Source organism: Vulpes lagopus, chromosome 7 (assembly GCF_018345385.1).
Source record: "Vulpes lagopus strain Blue_001 chromosome 7, ASM1834538v1, whole genome shotgun sequence".
Classification (NCBI taxonomy): Eukaryota; Metazoa; Chordata; class Mammalia; order Carnivora; family Canidae; genus Vulpes; species Vulpes lagopus.
Genome location: NC_054830.1, coordinates 7,179,502 through 7,200,822, shown reverse-complemented (window position 1 = coordinate 7,200,822; position 21,321 = coordinate 7,179,502).

Here is a 21,321-nt window from a genome sequence, read left to right as displayed (position 1 = left end):
ATCTGCACTGTAAATCAGAAGGTTGAGAATCCTCTGGGCCAGCACAATTTTTTTTCCCCCTGAAATAGGCTCCACACCCAAGGTGGGGCTTGAACTCGTGACCCTGAGATCAAGAGTCACATGCTCCACTCACTGAACCAGCCAGAGGCCCGTATTACATAAAGCTGTTTTTTAACACACACGCGCACACACACACACCAAAAGAAACGGAGATGAAAAAGTATAGATGTTCTAATGTTTTCTACTTGACCTCCAAAGCTTTGTTTGTGGGTCTGTGTGCCCCGTCTGGAGCCTATTAATGAGTATAAACAGTTCATGGTTCTTTGTGACTGAATGTGGAATTTCAGGCAGAGAGCCAGGCCTGGAGCTGCATAGAGGACCTGGGATTTTATACTGAAGGAGGTGGGGAGGTGTGGAGGGGCTCTCTTGTCATACACGGTATCTGTGATATATAGTACATAATCACCACTTACCAGTGACGAGGAGGTCGCAGCCAGGATGGGTGACAAGCCAGTAGGAAACAGGTGGGAAACTGATCCAGCTCCGACATGAACCGGATCTGCTAGATTCTTTTTTTTTTCTTTCTTTTTTTAGAGAGAGAGAGAGTGAGCCTTTGAACAGGGGGAGAGGGGAGAGGGTGAGGGAGAGAGAGAATCTTAAGCAGGTTCCACACCCAGTGTGAGCCGGAACTGGGCTAGATCTCACAACCTGGAGATCACATCCTAAGATGCAACCAAGAGTTGGGATGTTTAACTGACAGAGCCACCCAGGCATCCCCAGATCTGCTAGATGCTCACGGTGATGGGCCATCATATCGAGCTCTGACTCTGCGCCAGGCACCATTCCAGGCACTGAGCATCGAACTGTCTCATATAGTTTTTTTGTGGATTAGGAATCTAGGGATGCTTTTGCTGGGCTTTCTGGCCCAGGGTCTCTCAGAAATATTGTGGTCAAGATGTTGGCCAGGGCTGCAGTCACCTGAATGTTTGAGGCTGGAGGGTCTGCTTCCAAGATGGCTCATTCAACCTGGCTGGCTGGTGGGTGCTGGTTGTTGGGTGCTGGTTGTTGGTGGGAATGCCTCAGTTCCTCCCTACTCGGGCTGCTCGAATGTACTCCCTACTTGGCAGCTGGCCTCCCTAGGGCGGGCCATCCAACAAGAGAAGAAAAGCCAGGTGGGACTTGGAGTTGCATCTTTTATGACCTAGTGTCGGAAGTCACACAGCATCACTTCCACTGCCACCTTTTGGATGTTAAAATCCAGTCGCCGGACCTGGCTTCCGTTCAGGGAGAGGGAGATCAAGACCTCACCTGCCGCTCCCATACCCCCATCTCCTGCTGGAGCCTCTCGTTGGCTCCACCGCAAGGCAAGGGGAGCAAGGGAGCCAGCCTTGCTATCAGCCCCTGAGGGCAGTTGATTAGGAAGGACAAACAGAAGATACAACCGGAGTATACTGAATGTTGGCCCAACTGTAGATGGAGAGAGAAACCAACGTTTCCAGCGGTCACATGGGGGCGCTGCTTACCCACCAACAGTTCTCTGAGCTTTGTGGGGTTCTCTGAGCTTTGTGGCCATCTTGGCCTGGCCAAGGGCAGCCTGTTTGTGCAACGGTCTGAGCATTACTGCATTTTATCTTTTGTCTTTATAGAAAGGTGTGGATGGGGAGAAAATAGATGTGCTGATGACAGTGATAAGAAGTAGCCTCGGGGGGTACCCCAATGTGGGGGCTCAGTTGGTTAAGTGTCCCACTCTTTTTTTTTTTTTAAAGATTTTATTCCTTTATTCATCACACACACACACACACACAGAGGCAGAGACACAGGCAGAGGGAGAAGCAGGCTCCATGCAGGGAGCCTGATGCGGGACTTGATCCCAGGACTATAGGATCACACCTCAGGCTGCAGGCATCACTAAACCACTGAGCCACCAGGGCTGCCCTAAGTGTCCCACTCTTGATTTCAACTCACATCCTGATCCCCAAGGCGGGCTCTGGGGCTCGCTCAAGCCGCAAGTTGGCTTGAGATTGTCTCCCTTCTTCTCCTTCTGCCCCGTCCCCCCAACTCACTCTCTCTAATACATAAATTTAAAAAAAATGTAGACTCTAATATGTTGGTATAATTGAGTCAAAGACTGAGCCCTTACTGAGCTATCCATTTGATGTAGTTTTTGAACGTAAGGTGAGGTTTGGTGGAGTGAGGTCCGGAGCCATCGGCCAAGAACAAATTCTTTGGTGTAAAAGGGTCGTTTTAGTAAAGCACCAGAACAGGACCTATGGGCAGAAAGAGCAGGCCTGAGGCTGTGAGGAGCAATTAATTATATACTCTGGGGTTGGGAAAAAGAGAGGTGTCCAAAAGGACTTTCATATGCTAAAGAGGACCCTCAGGACACCAGAGGCCTTGCTATTATCAAGCTAAGTATGCTAGCAAAGCATTAACATTAGGATAGTTGGAAGTTTCCCGGAGGAATGTCACAGGTACTCTCCCCAGGAGGGGGAGGCGGGAAGGTTGTGGGGTGTCAGCTTCCGCTTGGTCCTCAGCTAGCCTTCTGCTCCCTCATCACTTTTGTTAATTTGATAGACCTGCATCAAGTGCCTCCCGTGTTGGCAGGCATGGTGCTGGGCACCATTTCTGCCCTCCCAGAGCTTAATGGTCTTAATGGTCAAAAGAAACACAAAGCAGATGATATCACAAGTAATTATTCTATTTATGATATATGCTAAAAAAGAGTCACGGAGAGGTCCATGAGATAGAATAACATGGGAATCTGATCTGGGCAGTGCGGTTAGGGAGGGCTTCCTGGAGGAGGTACCCCTTGAGCTGAAATCCTAATGCTGTGAAACACTGTGTCAAGTGTTTGAAACTAGGTATTTCATGTGATCTCTCAGCAACCCCATCAAGAGGGTGATATTATTACAAATGGGAAAACAGGTTCGGGAACTTACTCTAGGTCTCTCTGAAGAGTGAATAAGAGTTTCCTAGTTGAAGAGGTGCAGCCTGGGTGCACAAAGATGGGTAGCGGTTTGGTCCATTACGTTGCGCCAGTAGAGGGAAGGGAAGCTCATGCCAAAAGAAACAGATCTTCCATCCGGATCCTTTGAGGGTTAAGCTGAGTGACCAGTTTAATTGTGGAGGAAATGAATGCAAATGGAGCACGTGTGTGCTTTTCATAATCTAGCCCATTTCCCCTCAGTTTAGCCAAATGAAGAAATTTGGGGATGCCCAGAGTTGGAGGTGTGCGGACACAGGAAATCTCTATTTTTAAAATTTTTTATTTCTTTTTTAAGATTTTATTTATTTATTTATTTATTTATTTATTTATTTATTTATTCATGAGAGACAGAGAGAGAGAGAGAGAGACAGAGGCAGAGACACAGGGGCAGAGGAAGAAGCAGGCTCCATGCAGGGAACCTGATGTGGGAGTTGATGTGGGACTCAATGTGGGACTCGATTCTGGGTGTCCAGGATCAGGCCCTGGTCTGAAGGCAGAGCTAAACCGCTGAGCCACCCGGGCTGCCCAACAGGAAATCTCTAAACTATACGTGAGGGCATCCCTTGTTCGTGAGGGACGCCTGGGTGGCTCAGCGGTTGAGCGTCTGCCTTTTTCTCAGGGCGTGATCCTGGATCCAGTCCCGCATCGGGCTCCTGGGACGGAGCCTGCTTCTCCCTCTGCCTGTGTCTCTCTGTGGCTCTCACTTATAAATAAATAAAATCTTTAAAAAGAGGGAGAGAGAGAGAGAGAGAGAGAAATGATAAGTAGTTTGGAATTTCATACTTTGCTTAGTCCTTAGTAAATGGGATGTTCTTTACAGCAAAGAAATCTATTGTTTGAGTTTTGCGAAATCAGCTTCAAACACATTTCCAGGAATGCATTATGTACAAAGGTTGGGTAACATGTTTGGGTCTCTGCTTGGATGAATTCAGTAAGTGGAAAAATTGCAATGGCTAAAATACCCGGAATGTATCCAGGGCTCACCAGGTGCCTGGCTCTCTGTGGGGTGTGCTCAGGGCTTTGGGCCATTCATTCCTCTGCCTTGTGACTTCAGTGTCACTATCCCTTTTTCAGATGACAAATCTGAGTTTCAGAATGATTAAGCAAAGTATGCAAGGCATCCAGCTTATAGGCGTGAATGCAGGCCCGCTGAGCACGACACACCTTCAAGCTAGAGTTGAGAACAGGAAGTATACAGGTCAAGGGGTACACTTTGGAACCAGTAAGGGTTTGAGTCAATTGTTGACTCTTGCTTAACCTTTCTGGGGCTCAGTTTCCCTATCTCTGAAATGGGAATAGAGTTGTGAAGTTTCCATGACTGCATATGGATAAGCCACGTTAACCTACGCTGTCTGACGGGGTAGCCAACCATCGGCCACATGTGGCATTAGTGCTCTTGAAATGTGGCAGATCCTAATCCAGATGTGCTGTCAGTGTCAAATGCACACCGATTTCGAAGATTTAGGTAAGATAGCCCATCATTGGCTTTTAAATATTTTTACATGTTGAAGTGATAATATTTTGGATATGGTGGGCTAAATAAAATCATAATTTTGCTGGTTTCTTTTTCTTTTTCTTTTTCTTTTTCTTTTCTTTTCTTTTCTTTTTTTTTTTTTTTTAAGACAGAGAGAGAGCTTTCACATGCATGGGAGGGGAGGCAGAGGGAGAAGGACAAGCAGACTTCCTGCTGAGTGCAGAGCCAGATGCTGGGCTGCATCCCAGGACCCTGAGATCCCAACCTGAGTGGAAGTGAGACACTTAACCCACTGAGCCACCCAGGTGCCCCTCAGTGGTTTCTTTTTACGACCAGAAAATGTAAAATTTCATATGTAGTTTGTCTTACGATTTTATGAGATTGTGCTGATTTAGAGGATACAAAGCAAATAGTAACCTTCCAAGGAGCATGTAGCTATTTTTATTACCATACCACCTTGGTTTATGTTGCTTTTCCTAACGTGTGGCCTGTGGGAAGACAGTCCCCTGTTCCAGTCCTGAGCGGGTGGCCCCTGTGTGTGTTGCTGGCAGCAGAACCATGCAGTTAATCATTGACTCTGTGTTCCAGAAAGCTCACAGGGAAAGTATTGGGAAAGTGCATGAGGTGCCTGCACCAGATCCTGAGCTCTGGGCCATCCCAGACGACTTCATCTCTTTGTATTTTACATTTTGAAATTTCAAAAATTGTGGAGAGCTCTCCACACCAAAATAGGACACTCTGCCCTTTCTTTCTCTGATTACAAAAGTATAGTGTGCTTGTACTAAAAGAAAAAAAATTCTTCCTCTGCCTATGTCTCTGCCTTTCTCTCTGTATCTCTCATGATAAATAGATAAAATCTAAAAAAAGAAGAAAAAGCAAAGAAGTTAAGCATTAAGAAATGTTTGATTTGGAAAGAGGAAGTCTATGTACACAGGAAAACAAAACCTTAAGTTATGGTTTTGTCTGTGACCATTGGTGTGGAGGAAAGGGGACAGGGGACATGCAAAGTGTGGTTAGTTCTGGTTCCTGGGGAGGGGAATCCTGTGGGGGCTTGAGCTGGGGGGCATCACGTTTTCCTTTCTATATATCTGTTTTCTTGGGAATCCGTTTGCTAGAGTGTCTTCATGTATCATTCAAAATAATAATACATGAAAAGATGATAACTCTTCATTGTCCTTGTGCCTGGGATAACTCTCATTAAATCTGATGGATATTTTTTCCAGATCATTGTCCTTTGTTTAATTAATCAATTAATCAATTAATTAATTAATTTTTAAGTGGACTCCGAGCCCAGCATGGAGCCCAAGGCAAAGCTTCCGGCTCACACAACCCAAAGATCAAGAGTAAGATGTTTGTTTTTTTTTTTAATTTTTTTATTGGAGTTCAATTTGCCAACATATAGCATAACACCCAGTGCTCATCCTGCCAAGTGCCCCCCTCAGTGCCCATCACCCAGTCCCCCCCCCCTCCCGCCCACTTCCCCTTCCACCACCCCTTGTTTATTTCCCAGAGTTAGGGGTCTCTCATGTTTTGTCACCCTCACTGATATTTTCAAGAGTAAGATGCTTAACTGGCTGGGCTACCCAGGTGCCCCTTGAGATCTTTGTCCTTTGAACTTCTTCTTTTTTTTTTTTTTTTTTAAGTTTTTATTTAGACTCCAGTTAATTAACGTACAGGGTCATATCAGTGTCAGGTGTACAATATAGGGATCCAACACATCTATACAATATCCGGTGCTCATCATGACAAAGAACTACTTATTTTCCTATCTGACTTCATGATAATGACATTCAGAAAAAAACAGGAGCTTGAAACACACATTAGGATTTCTAAACAAACAGGGATTGGGATCAAAAGAGGAACTTGGTTACCAGGAATTCCAGGAAGATATGCACACTTTCATGCCTCCGTCTTCTCACTTACAGCATTGGAAGAAAACAGTCCCTGTCTCAAAGAGTTACCTGGAGAGGGAAAGGCGTTAATGGGTGTGCAATGCTTAGACCAGAGTCTGCCTGTAACAGGTGTTCAATCAGTATTTGTTTTGACTCTTGTTACATGACACAGTCTCAGACCAGAGTCCAAGGCCTCTCTCTGCCACTTACGCATGGAGTGTAATCCTGAATCCATGGCTGAACCTATTGAAGCTCTTTGTTTGCTCATCCATGAAATGGGAACATAGCACTTGTGCCTATTGTGGGGTTAAATGGGAGAATGAGACACACTGGAGACACTCATTCTGTCTTCAAAGGATCCCTAGGGGCCTCAAGAAACAACCATCATGTTCCATATGTACGTCCAGGCTGGCGGGGGAGGGAGCGTCTGGCTGGTATTCCAGAAGGAGATGGTATGTGGGATGCAAGAAGCTACAGGCATGGAATTGGGTGGGAGAGGAGGAAGAGCTGAATTAGGAGTTCTCAAACTTCCTGGAGCAGCAGAACCTCACTGGAGGCTTGTTAAAAGGCAACTGTCCAGGGGTGCCTGGATGGCTCAGTGGGTTAAGCGCCTGCCTTCGGCTCAGGTCATGATCTAAGGGTTCTGGGATCCAGCCCAGCTGGGGGCTGGGACTCTGCTTGGTGGGGAATCTGCTTCTCCCTCTGCCCCCCACCCAGCTTGTATTGTCTCTCTATTTCTCTCAAATGAATAAATTTTAAAAATCTTAAGGAAAAAAAAAAAAGGCAACTTTCCAGTGCCCACTCCGGATCTATTGGAGATGCTCCCACAAGTCCCGGGGTCTTATCTATCCAACAGATGCTCAGTGGCAGGCGTTGCACTGGGAGTGAGGAAAACAGACAAAAATCTCTGCCTTCAAGAAACTGTAGGCTTGCATCGTTTGCCACTTGAGGGGAGTTTTTAGCCATTCTTTCCTCAAACATTTTTTTTCTGAGAGTGCCTGGGTGGCTCAGACAGTTAAGTGGCTCAAGTCATGATCCCGGGTTGGAGATTGAGCCTCACGTCCAGTTCCCTGCTCAGTGGAGAGTCTGCTTCTCCCCCTGTTTGTGCTCTCTCTGTCTCTTTCTCTCCCTCAAATGAATAAATAAAATCTTAAATTTTTTTTCTGTACTTCAGTTCTTTTCCTCCTTTTTTTTTTTAAATAAAAAGATTTTATTTATTTATTCATGAGAGACACAGAGAAAAAGGTAGAAACATAGGCAGAGGGAGAAGCAGCATCCTGGTGGGGAGCCCGATGTGGGACTCGATCCCAGGACCCCAGGGTCACAACCTGAGCCAAAGGCAGACACTCAACCACTGAGCCACCCAGGTACGAGGTACTCCTTTTTCTCCTCTTTTCCTGTGACTCTGATGACAGGAGTATTGGACCTTTTCATATTTATTTTTATTTATTTTATTTTTTTTATTTTTTATTTTTTATTTTTGGACCTTTTCATATTATCCCACAGCTGTGTTGTTGAGATTGGATATTTTCTCTTTCTCTATCCTCAAGTTCATTACCTGTTTGCCTTTTGATCTCCATTCTGCTACTTAGGCCATCCAGTGAATTATTAATGTTGGTCATTGTATTTTTCAGTTCTGAAATTTCCATGTGGTTCTTTTTTTTTTTTTTTTTAGATTTGATTTATTTATTTGAGAGAGAGAGAGAGTGTGTGTGTTAGAATGAGCATGAGCCGGGGCAAGAGGCAGAGGGAGAGGGAGAAGTTGACTCCCCTCTGAGGAGGGAGCCAGATGTGGGGGCTTGATCCCAGGACCCTGGAATCCGGTCCTGAGCCAAGGCAGATGCTTAACCAACTGAATCAACCCAGGTGCCCCATGTATGGTTCTTTTTTCTAAACAGCTCTATTTCTCTATTGAGGTTTTCTCTGTTTCCATTACTTCAAGAGTGTTTGCTCTTACTTCTTGGGCATATTTATAAGATCTGCTTTAAAGTATTTGAAAATCCTAAGGCCCACATTATGTTAGGGTTGGCATATGATGATTTTCTTTTCCTTTATGAGTATTTGGGAATGTCCTACTTCTTCGTACATTGAGTAGTCTTGGATTGTAGTCTCGAGAATTAGAATATTCTGTATAACATAATGTTAAATTATGACATGCTGGGTCTTGTTTAAATCCTATGGAGAATGTTGATTTTTTGCCTTGGCAGGAAGGCAGGCAGGCAGTCAACTCAGGCCCAGGTTTCAAGTTGCAACCCACTTTCTCCAGGATGTGGATCCAATATCAGTTCAGTTTTCCAAGATGTTGCAGGCCTGTTTGATTTTGATCTATCCTCTGTATGTGCCACCCACTCTCTCTGACCCATAGATCCTCCCTTCCTGCTCTTCAGACCAGTTTTTTTTTTCAGTTTTTTGTTTTTGTTTTTAAAAGTTATTTTTGTCTTCACCTAGTGAGTAGCTCTGAGTTCTGGGCTGCTTTTAAGTGGGAAATACCAGAGGAAAAGCAATGACAAAGTCACTGCTGTTTTGGTGACAATTTGAGTTATGATTTCCTTACTCAACCAGACTGCTTGACTACTTAAAAAAAATTGGGGTGCCTGGGTGGCTCAGTTGGTTAAGCATCAGACTCTTGATTTTGGCTCAGGTCATGATATCAGGGTTACAAGACTGAACCCTGTGTTGGGCTCCATGCTAAGTGGAAGTTGGCTTGAGATGCCCTCTCTTCTTTGCCGTCTACCCCTTACCACCCCCTCAAATAAATAAATCTGAATTTAAAAATCTTTTTTTAAAGATTTTATTCATTTATTCATGAGAGAGACACACAGAGAGAGAGACAGAGACAGAGATAGAGACATAGGCAGAGAGAGAAGCAGGCTCCATGCAGGGAGCCTGGTGCGGGACTTGATCCAGGGACTCCAAGATCACACCCTGGGCCAACTGCAGGTGCTCAACCACTGAGCCACCCAGGTGTCCCTGAATTTAAAAATCTTAATTTAGGGGCACCTGGGTGGCTCAGTGGTTGAGCGTCTGCCTTCAGCTCAGGTCATGATCTCGGGGTCCTGGGATTGAGTCCCACATCGGGCTCCCTGTGGGGAGCCTGTGTCTCCCTCTGCCTGTCTCTGCCTCTCTCTGTGTCTCTCATGAATTAATAAATAAAATCTTTTTTTTAAACTTAATTTTAAAAAATTAATTTTTTTGGAGCATGTATAGGTTTACAGAAAAATTGGGAAACTCTGTAGAAACTTCCCATATACCCTGCCCCTACTCTATTTTCTCCTATTATCAACATCTTGCATTTTTATGGTACGTTGGTTATAATGGATGAACCAATATAGATGCATTATTATTATTAATTATTATTATTACAGATTTCCTTTATTTATTTGACAGAGAGAGCACAAGCAGGGAAGCAGCAGGGAGGGGAGAGGGAAGCAGACTCCCCGCTGAGCAGGGAGCTTGCTGTGGGGCTTGATCCCAAGACCCCAGGATCATGACATGAGCCCAAGGCAGACGCTTAACTGACTGAGGCACCCAGGTGCCCCATGGATACATTATTATTAAGTAAAGTCTATAGTTAACATTAGGGTTCATTATTTGTGTTGTACAGTTCTGTGGGTTTTGCCAAATGCATAATGTCATGTATCCACCCCTATAGAGTCTTGTAGAATATTTTCACTATCCTAAAAATCCTCTGTGCCCCATACAGGCATTCCTCTTCCTCCACCCTCACCAACTGCTGGCAACCACTGATATTTTCACTGTCTCTATGGTTTAGTCTTTTCCATAAGGTCACCTAGTTAGAGTTATACGGTACATAACCATTTTATATGGTTTCTTCCACTTGTCAACATATATTTGTTTCCTCCATGTCCTTTTGGAGCTTGTTAGGTCATTTCTTTTTCCTGTTGTACAATAGTCCGTTGTATGGATGTCTCACAGTTTGTTTTTCGATACACCTGTTGAAAGAAACCTTGATTGCTTCAAGTTTTTAGAAATTAGGAATAGGGGTGCCTGGGTGGCTAAGTTGATTAAGCAGCCAAGTTTTGATCTCAGCTCGTGTGTTGATCTCAGGGTGGTGAGATGGAGCCCTTCCTTCCGCTTCAGCTCAGCATGGAGTTTGCTTCTCTCCCTCTGCTCAGCCCCTCTCCCCCTTTGTCCTCCTGCTCGCTAGATCGCATGCACTCTCTCTCTAAAATAAACCTTTTAGGGACTCCTGGATGCCTCAGTGGTATGAGCGTCTGCCTTCGGCTCAGGGTGTGATCCCGGGGTTCTGGGATCGAGTCCCGCATTAGGCTCCCTGAGAGGAGGCTGCTTCTCCCTCTGCCTATGTCTTTGTGTCTCTCATAATAAATAAATAAGACCTTTAAAAAAAAAACTTTTAAAAAAGGTATAAAACTGCTATCAACGTTTGTGTGCAGGTGGAAATGAGTTTTCAACTTACTTGGGTAAATACAAGCACAATTGCTAGATTGTATGGCAAAACTATGTTTAGTTCTGGAGGAAACTGCGAAACTGTCTTCCAAAGTGATTATATCATCTCGAATTCCCAATGAACGAGTTTCTGTTTTGCCACATCCTTATCAGAACTTGATATTGTCTCTCTCTCTCTCTCTCTTTTTTTTTTTTTTTTTTAAGATTTTATCCATTTATTCATGAGAGACACAGAGACACAGGCAGAATGAGAATCAGGCTCCCTCCAGGGAGCCCAGTTTGGGGCTGGAGCCCAGGGTCACCACCTGAGCTAAAGGCAGACACTCAACCACTGAGCCACCCAGGTGCCCCAATCTGTGGGTTTTTTTTTTTTAAAGATTTTATGTATGCATGTATGTATGTAAAGAATATCTCAGCACACTTAAAAAAAAAAGATTTTATTTATTTATTCATGAGAGACATGGAGACAGAGAGAGAGGCAGAGACACAGGCAGAGGGAGAAGCAGGCTCCATGCAGGGATCCCGACGTGGGACTCGACCCCGGGTCTCCAGGATCACACCCCGGGCTGAAGGTGGCACTAAACCCCTAAGCCACAGGGGCTGCCCTCAGCACACTCTTTAAAAAAAAAAGATTTTTTTAAAAGTAATCTCTGCACCCACTGTTTGGCTTGAATTTATAATCCCAAGATCAAGAGTCACATGCTCAACAATGAGCCAGCCAGGTACCCTGATATTGTCAGTGGTTTGGATTTTAACCATTCAAATAGGTGTGTGGTTGTATCTTGTTGTTTTAATTTGCAATTCCCTAATGACATAGGATGTTGTGCATATTTTCATATGATTGTTGGCCATTTGTATATCTTACACGGTGACTTATCAAGTCTTTTGCCCATTTTATTTTATTTTATTTTATTTTATTTATTTATTTTTTATAAAGATTTCATTTATTTATTCATGAGAACACACAGAGAGGAGAGAGAGAAGCAGAGACACAGGCAGAGGGAGAAGCAGGCCCCATGCAGGGAGCCTGATGTGGGACTCGATCCGGGGTCCCCAGGATCACACCCTGGGCTGCAGGCGGCACTAAACCGCTGAGCCACCCGGGCTGCCCATCTTTTGCCCATTTTAAATCTGGTTGTATTCTTATCATTGGATTTTAAGAATTCTTTGATTTTTTTGTACATTTTCGAGATAAGACTTTTACTGGATTTGTGCTTTGCAAATATTTGTGGCTTGTCTTTATGTTGTCTTAATCCATTTACTTTTCAGAGTCATCAGATAGCTGCTCCATGCATTCCTGGGAGAGACAGGATGGAATGTGCTTATTCTATCTTGATGAGAACCGAAACCTCTGGGCTGGAATTTTTTTTTTAAGATTTTATTTATTTATTTGAGAGAGAGAGAGAGAGCATGAGCAAAGGGGAGAGGGAGAAGCAAGCTCCTTGCTGAGCAGGGAGCCCAAAAGGAAGCTAGATCCCAGGACCCTGGGATCATGACATGAACCCAAAGCAGTTGCTTAACCGATTGAGTCACCTGCACACCTCTGGGGCTGGAATATTTTATTTTATTTTTTAAGAATTTATTTATTTATTCATGAGAGACACAGGAGAAAGGCAGAGACTTAGGAAGAGGGAGAAGCCGGCTCCATTCAGGATGCCCGACATGGGACTTGATCCCAGGTCTCCAGGATCAGGCCCTGGGCTGAAGGCAGCGCTAAACCGCTGAGCCACCCGGGCTGCCCTGGGCTGGAATATTTTAAAGAAAATCCAAAACATCATATAATTTCACCTATCAGTATTTCATGTTTCCCTAACAGATAAGGACTTTAAAAAAAGCATATTCACAATATCATTATTACACACAGGAAAATAACAGTTTTTCCTTAATATCTCATTCCGAATTAATAGTCAGTTGTTTCTAAAAGTGTTTTGTTTCAAACATGCCTTATTTTGGGATGCCTGGGTGGCTCAGCGGTTGAGCCTCTGCCTTTGGCTCAGGTCATGATCCCCAGGTCCTAGGATAGAGTCCTGCATTGGCCTCCCCGCTGGGAGCCTGCTTCTCCCTCTGCCTATGTCTCTGCATCTCTCTCTGCGTCTCTCATGAATAAATACAATCTTTAAAAAAAAAAAAGCCTTATTTTTGTTTAATTCATTGAAATTGGAATCCAAACAAGCTCTACACACGTCATTTGGTGGATAGTTCTCTCAAGTGTCTTTTAATATATAGTAGCCCTCCATCCTTTAAAAAATGCCCTTTATTTATGGAACTCACTGGATTTTCTGACCGTGGTGCCTATGGAGAAGGCACACCCATCATTCACTGCCTGAGCCAGGAGAGCCACATCTCTTCTGCTCGCTCCATTAAACAGATCTCCCATCACGTGGCTCTACTCATCTGCACAGGAGTCTGGGAAATGTCATTTAGCAGGGTGGTCAGAAAGCAAGGATACAGATTTGGGGAATACACAGCACTATACCACACCTCCTTCTGCCTCCGCCAACCAGCTCCTAACTAAGCATCAAAGGCTGTGATGGGAAGGAGAGGCCATAGGTAAGTCAACCAGTGATGAATAGCTATAGCAAGATTCAGTTTTCTTTGTTTTTTCTTTTAAAGATTTTATTTATTTATTTATTTATTTATTTATTTATTTATTTATCACAGATAGAGAGAGAGCAAGTGAGCACAGGCAGGGGGAGTAGCAGAAGGAGAAGGAGAAGCAGACCCCCTTGCTGAGCAGGGAGCCAAATGCAGAGCTTGATCCCAGGACTCTGGGATGATGACCTGAGCTGAAGTCAGATGATTAATCAACTGAGCCACCCATGTGCCTCAAGATTCAGTTTTCTGAGGCTGCTGGGGTGGTGGGTCTGGTAAAAGATCAGTGTCCACTATTAGTCGTGGTTCAATCCAACAGCCATGGCAGTCATATCTTCTCCAGAACTGGTTCTCTGTCTTTGGGATCTGGAGCCTTATTTTCAGTCTCCTGGAAATTCAGTAAGTACCCTAATATATTTTTTAAACTATTTATTTATTTATTTATTATTAAATATTCTCTTTATTTATGAGAGACACACACAGAGAGAGGCAGAGATATAGGCAGAGGGAGAAGCAGGCTCTGTGTGGGGAGCCCAATGTGGGACTCGATCCCAGGACCTCAGAATCACGCCCTGAGCCAAAGGCAGATGCTCAACTGCTGAGCCACCAGGTGTCCCAGTGCCCTAATATATATATATATATATTTAATCAGCTTTATTGAAGTAGGTTTTACATATCATAAGATCATCCTCTTCAAGTGTACATTTCAATGATTTTTTTAAAAAATATATTTATTTATTTATTTGACACATAGAGAAGAGTACAAGCAGGGGGAGCAGCAGGCAGAGGGAGAATCAGGCTGCCCGCTGAGTAGGGAACCCAATGTGGGGCTCAATCCCAGGACCCTGAGATCATGACCTGAGCCTAAGGCAGAAGCTTAAGTGACTGAGCCACCCAGGCAGCCCCTCAATGATTTTTAATGATTTTCCTGAGTTGTGAAACCCGTTATTTTCTTAAAGATTTTATTTATTTATTCATGAGAGACACAGAGAGGGGCAGAGATACAGACAGAGGGAGAAGCAGGCTCCCCATGGGGAGCCCGTTGTGGGACTTGATCCCTGGACTCAGGATCACGATGGGCACATGCCCTACCGCCTAGCCACCCAGGCATCCCAGTTTTAGAATATTTTTATTGCTCCAGGAAGAGTCCTTGGGCCTATCCAGTCAGTTTCCATTCTCACCCCAGCCTCACACCACCAGTGGCCTCTATAGATTTGCCTTTCTGGACATTTCATATAAATGGCATCATCCAGCATATGATGGCTTGTGTCTGGCTTATCTCACTCCTCAAATTTTTGAGGTTCATCCATTCTGTGGCCTGTATATATGGCTGCAGGTTGTTTTTTGTTTGTTGGTTCGTTTTTTACTGCTCAGTAGTATTCCATTGTATGGATATTTTATCTATTGCTCCCAAGTATTTTTTTGTTTGTTCTGTTCTGTTTTGTTCTCATTTTTGGTTCAGGTTTGATTACTCTATTTCAATAATGGTAACAGTCATGTGAGGGGGCTGGAGGAGCTGCCTTGGGCATCCGGGGCCTTATTCACAGGTTTTCCCTGTGCCAGGAGGTGGGGCTCCTATTCTGCCAGGGGGTTCCCGGAGAAAAGCGGGGGCCCAAGGTGGTGATCATGGTCCTGGGGGGCCTTGGCCACCGGGTGAACTGCTCCAGCTCCTTGGATGGTTCTGCCTGTAGCTCCTGCTTTTCCTCTGCTGACAGGCTTCCTGCCTTTCATGGATAATGTTGATGATTTCTCCATCAACTTGATGGTTTCTTCTCCAGTACATCTCTGCTTCATAGGCGCCCAAGAGGGCCCTTGGTTGGCACTTAGCGACTGCCAGCACCTGGCAGATTCCCGGGGTGGGAGCAGTAGTACCTGTTCTTTGCCTGCTGTCGCTCTATAAACTCCCGAGGGTCAGGAGCCAGTCCATGAGGACGTCAAAGTCCTTCCTCAAGTAGGTGATGGGGTTGGGCAGTGAAGTCTGCAAACGAGAGGGCTCTGGGTACCCATCCTTGGTCCCTGTCCCAGTGGATCGCAGGCAGGGCCCGCAGCAGGCTCCCCTCTCCTTGGCGCTGCCTTGGACTTCACCTGGGTCGTCAGCCTAATTTGCTTGCTATTGATCCTAACTGTTCCCCTATCCCTTTTTTAAAAGAGTTTTTTATTTTATTATTGTTTTTAGAGAGAGAGTGAGAACGAGAGAGAGCAAGCATGGGTAGGGGGGAGGGGAGGGGGGAGAGAGAGAGAGAGAGAGAGAGAGAGAGAGAGAATCTTAAGTAGGCTTCAGGCTCAGCACAGAGCCCCACGCTCGGCTGGATCTCAGGCCTCTGAGATCGTGTCCCCTAGATCATGACCTGAGCCTAAATCAAGAGGCAGAGGCACAACTGATTGAGCCACCCAGGGGTCCCTTAAAGATTTTTTTAAGTAATCTCTACACCCAATGTGGGGCTTGAACTCACAACCCCCAGGATCAAGAGTTGCATTCTCTACCGACTGAGCCAGCCAGCTGCCCCACTCCTAAGTATTTTATTTATTTATTTATTTATTTATTTATTTATTTATTTATTTATGATTTTACTTATTTATTCATGAAAGAGAGAGAGAGAGAGAGGGGGAGAGAGAGGCAGAGACCCAGGCGGAGGGAGAAGCAGCCTCCTTGCAGGGAGCCCGATGTGGGACTCGATCCCAGGACTCCAGGATTACACCCTGGCCAAAGGCAGGCGCTAAATCATTGAGCCACCCAGGCATCCCTCTCTCTTTTTTTATTTTAATTAATTAATTAATTAATTAATTATTTTCCTGTCTCTTTTTTTAAAGATAAAAAAAAATTATTTGACAGAGAGAGAGAATAAGAGAGCACGGAAGTGCACAAGCAGGGGGAGCTACAGGGAGAAGTAGTCTCCCCACTGAGTAGGGAGCCAGATGTGGGGCTCAATCTCAGGACCCCAGGGTCACAACCTGAGCCAAAGGAAGATGTGTAACTGACTGAGCCACCCAGGCACCCCCTAAGTGTTCTTAAATAAACTTTTCTGGTTAAATTAGCCAGAGTTGGTTGGTTTCTGTGATTAAGCATATAACCTTTACTAATTTTAAAATTTTCTATATTGTTCATGTGTGACTGACATGATTTAAGAGTGAAACAAATATACAGAAGGGGCACGCGGGTGCCTCAGTGATTGAGTATCTGCCTTTGGCTCAGGGCATGATCTTGATGTCCTGGGATTGAGTCCCGCATCACACTTCCCAAAGGGAGTCTGCTTCTCTCTCTGCTTGTGTCTCTGCCTCTCCCTCTGTGTCTCTCATGAATAAATAAATAAAATCTTTTTTTTTTTAGATTTTATTTATTTATTCATGAGAGACACAGAGAGAGAGAGGCAGAGACACAGACAGAGAGAAGCAGGCTCCACGCAGGGAGCCTGACATGGGACTCAATCCCGGGACTTCAGGATCACGCCCTGGGACGAAGGCAGGTGCTAAACCACTGAGCTATCCAGGGATTCCCAATAAATAAAATATTTTTTAAAATGTACAGAAAAGTTGGGTTGGAACATTATACAGACTCAGAGAGGGGAATTATATATTTATAAATGCACACAGGTAGATATGCATAACATATCTATGCTACACCGTATGTGTAACCTCTTAGTGCTCTGCTTTCCATCTCCTGGGCCCACCTGGATTTCAGCTGCACCTGCTGTGGACAGTTCCATGTAATGCAAATCTACCTACCTCAAGAAGACACAGGCATTTTCCCATTCTCTTCTTCAGGGTCTTCTTTTGGCTCTCAAGCATGCACAGCTGTTAATGCCCTTTGGGACAAACCTCTACCAGAAGCTGGTAGGTAACCAGGAGAACAGGAGGACTAGCAAACTGAATCCGACAGCATGTTAGATTGTATGCCATGGCCAAGTGAGATTTATCCCAAGATATGTTCAGGGGAGACTCAAACAGGTATTTGCACACCCACATTCATAGCAGCATTATTTACAATAGTCAAAAGGTGGAAATGACCCAAATGTTTATGGACAGATGAACAGATAAACAAAATATGGTGCATCCATACAATGGAATATTATTCAGCCATAAAAGAAACAAGGAACAAAGAATATGCTACAACTTGGATGAATCTTGAAACCATGCCAAGTGAAAGAAGCTAGAAAGACAAAGTCACATATTGCATGATTCTTTAAAAAAAATATATTTATTTATCTGACAGAGAGCACAAGCAGGGAGAGTGAAAGAGGAAGAGAGAGAAGCAGGCTCTCGGAAGGGCAGGGAGCCTGATGAGGGGCTTGATCCCAGGATCCTGGGATCATGACCTGCTCAGAAGACAGATGCTTAACCAACTGAGCACCCAGGCACTTCTTTTTTTTTTTAATTTTTATTTATTTATGATAGTCACAGAGAGAGAGAGAGAGGCAGAGACATAGGCAGAGGGAGAAGCAGGCTCCATGCACCAGGAGCCCGACGTGGGATTCGATCCCGGGTCTCCAGGATCACGCCCTGGGCCAAAGACCGGCGCCAAACCGCTGCGCCACCCAGGGATCCCTGGCACTTCTTTTTTTAAAAGATTTTATTTATTGGGGATCTCTGGGTGGCTCAGTGGTTTAGCACCTGACATTGGCTCAGGGCGTGATCCTGGGGTTCCGGGATCAGTCCCAAGACACACTCCCTGTGGGGAGCCTGCTTCTCCCTCGGTCTGTGTCTCTGCTTTTGTCTCTCTGTGTGTCACTCATGAATAAATAAATAAATAAAAATCTTAAACCATATTTAATTTATTTATTCATGCGAGTCACAGAGAGAGAGAGAGAGGCAGAGACATGGGCCGAGGGAAAAGCAGGCTCCATGCAGGAAGCCTGATGTGGGACTCCATCCCGGGACTCTGGGATCATGCCCCGAGCCAAAGGCAGACGCTCAACTGCTGAGCCACTCGGGTGTCCCCAGGCACCCCTTTTAAAAAAGATTTTACTTATTTAGTTATTTGAGGGGGGGCAGGAAGGAGAGAGAGAGAGAGAGAGCATGCACACGAGTGGGGGAAGGGACAGAGGGCAGAGGGAGAGGGTGAGAGTCAAACCCAAGCAGATGCCAGGCTAAGTGCAGAGCCCATCTGGGGCTTGATCTCATGATGCTGAGATCATGACCTGAGTTGAAATCAAGGGTTGGATGCACAACCAACTGAGCCGCCCAGGCTCCCTATTGCCTGATTCGTTTTTATGATATATCCGGAATAGGCAAATCCATAGAGACAGAAAGAAGATTAGTCATTACCAGGGGCTGGGAGGTAGAGGGAAGTGGGGAGTGATTACTTAATGGCGACAGACTGTTTTTCTGGAGTGATGAAAAAATTTCAAAACTCGAGAGAGGTGGTGATTGCATAATATTTTAAGTATATTAAGTGCACTGAATTGTACACATTAATGTGATTAATTGTGTGTGAATTTCACCTCAATAAAAAATAAAAACTTCAATCTATGGTGCAGTGAAAATATAAGCGGCCAACATTATTAGGATCTAATTTAGTAGCACACATGAAAGTTTAAATTTACCTACGAGGTGCCAACTGAAAGAGCTCCCAATGGCCAAAAGAGAATGACTGGAGTGGGACGCCTGGGTGGCTCTGTGGTTGAGTGTCTGCCTTTGGCTCAGGGGGTGATCCCAGAGTTCTGGGATCAAGTCCCACGTCGGGCTCCCCGCGTGGATCCTGCTTCTCCCTCTGCTTGTGTCTCTGCCTCTCTCTCTGTCTCCTTAATAAATAAATAAAATATTAAAAAAAAAGAATGATGGAAACAACAAAATCAAGTACTATTGGGCTATAATCCAATTAATGATTGAATAGAGGGGATCCCTGGGTGGCGCAGCGGTTTGGCGCCTGCCTTTGGCCCAGGGCGCGATCCTGGAGACCCGGGATCGAATCCCACATCAGGCTCCCGGTGCATGGAGCCTGCTTCTCCCTCCGCCTGTGTCTCTGCCTCTCTCTCTCTCTCTCTCTCTGTGACTATCATAAATAAATAAAAAAAAATTAAAAAAAAAGATTGAATAGATAAATAAATGTGGGAAAAGAGACTAGTGTCCTGGGCAGAAGAATTCCAAATAATTAATGTAGATATTCAGCCCTGAAAGAAGGGAAGCATAACTCCTCCTTGGTATTGGCCATGAAGAGAGACTTCCTTTTTTTTTTCTTTCTTTCTTTTTATTTTTTTGAGAGACTTCTTTCCAAAGAGTACACTGTGGAAAAGATAGCAGGGATAGTAACTTTACAGAGGAGAAACCTGACAAATGGGGGCACCTGGGTGGCTCAGTCAGTTAAGCGTCTGCCTTCAGCTCTGGTCATGATCCCAAGGTCCTGGGATTGAGCCTTGCGTCAGGCTCCCTGCTTATTGGGGAGCCTGCTTCTCCCTTGGCCTGTGGCACTTCCTGCTTGTGTGCTCTTTCTCTCTCATAAATAAATAAATAAATAAATAAATAAATATATTAATTAATTAAAAAAATATATAAAAAAAGAAACCTTACAAACACTACCACAGCCAGTTGGTCAAGGTCAACATCAATAGTCATAAATTAATGTTGATTTATATACCCTTAATATGATATGGAAATACCCTCTTACTTCTGCAATATTCCTCCTCTAATCCCATAAACCCACAAGTCTGATCATGAAAGAACATCAAGTAAATCTCAATCAAGAGTCATCCTGCAATATCCCTGAGCAGTATTCCTCAAAACCGCTAGAGACATGAAAAAACAAGGGGAAGTCTGGGAAATTGTCGCAGACTAAATATAATATGGTGTCCTGGATGAGATCTTGGAACAGAAAAAAGGCATTGGGTGAAAACTAAGGAACTCTAGACTGTGGATTTTAGGGAACAAAAATGTATCAGTATTGGTTTGTCACTTATAGCAAATGTATCATGGTAATGTAAGATGTTAATCATAGGGAAACTGCAGAGGTATATGGGAAACTCTCTCTGTATTGTCTTCTCAGTTTTTTCCTGTAAATTTATTTATTTTAAGATTTTATTTATTTACTCATGAGAAACACAGAGAGAGGCAGAGACACAGGCAGAGGGAGAAGCAGGCTCCCTGTGGGGAGGCCAATGCAAGACTATCCTAGGACCTGGGGATCACAACCTGAGCCAAAGGCAGACACGCAACCGCTGAGCCACCCAGGTGCCCCTGTAAATTTATAAATTATCTAAAAAATGAAATCTGTTTTACAAATGTACCCACGCTTTGCCACTGACAGACATCTATACATGATTGTGAGTGCATAGACTCTGGAGCTAGATTGCTTGGGTCCCAAACTCTGGGACTAACTGTAGTTGGTAGCTTTCAAGATGGCCTGCAGGGACCTCTGCCTCCCAACAGTCATGCCCTGTGTGGTCCTTGCCTGCACTGAATTGCACTAGCTCATGTGACCAATAGACTGTTGTGGAAATGATGCTGTGTGATTTCTGAGTCTAGCTCTTTAATAGGTACTGTGGCTTCCTCCTTGTTCTTTCACTTTGATCACTCACTCTGGCGAAAGCCAGCTGCCATATCATGAGGACTCTGAAGCAACACTGTGAAGTCCACATGGCAAGACTTGAATCCTCCCACTAACAACCACCGCCAGCTTGCCAGCCATGTGAAGGAGTTACCTTGGAGGTGGCTCCTCCAACCTCAAACGAGCCTTCAGATGACAGCAGCCCCAGCTGATATTTTATTTATTTTTATTTTTTAGGATTTTATTTATTTATTCATGAGAAACACACACACACACACACACACACACACACACACACATACACACAGAGGCAGAGACATAGGCAGAGGGAGAAGCAGGCTCCATGCAGGGAGCCCAACGTGGGACTCGATCCCGGTTTCCAGGATCACACCCTGGGTTGAAGGTGGCGCTAAACCGCTGAGCCACCCGGGCTGCCCTATTTTTATTTTTTTTAAAGCTTTTTTTTATTTAT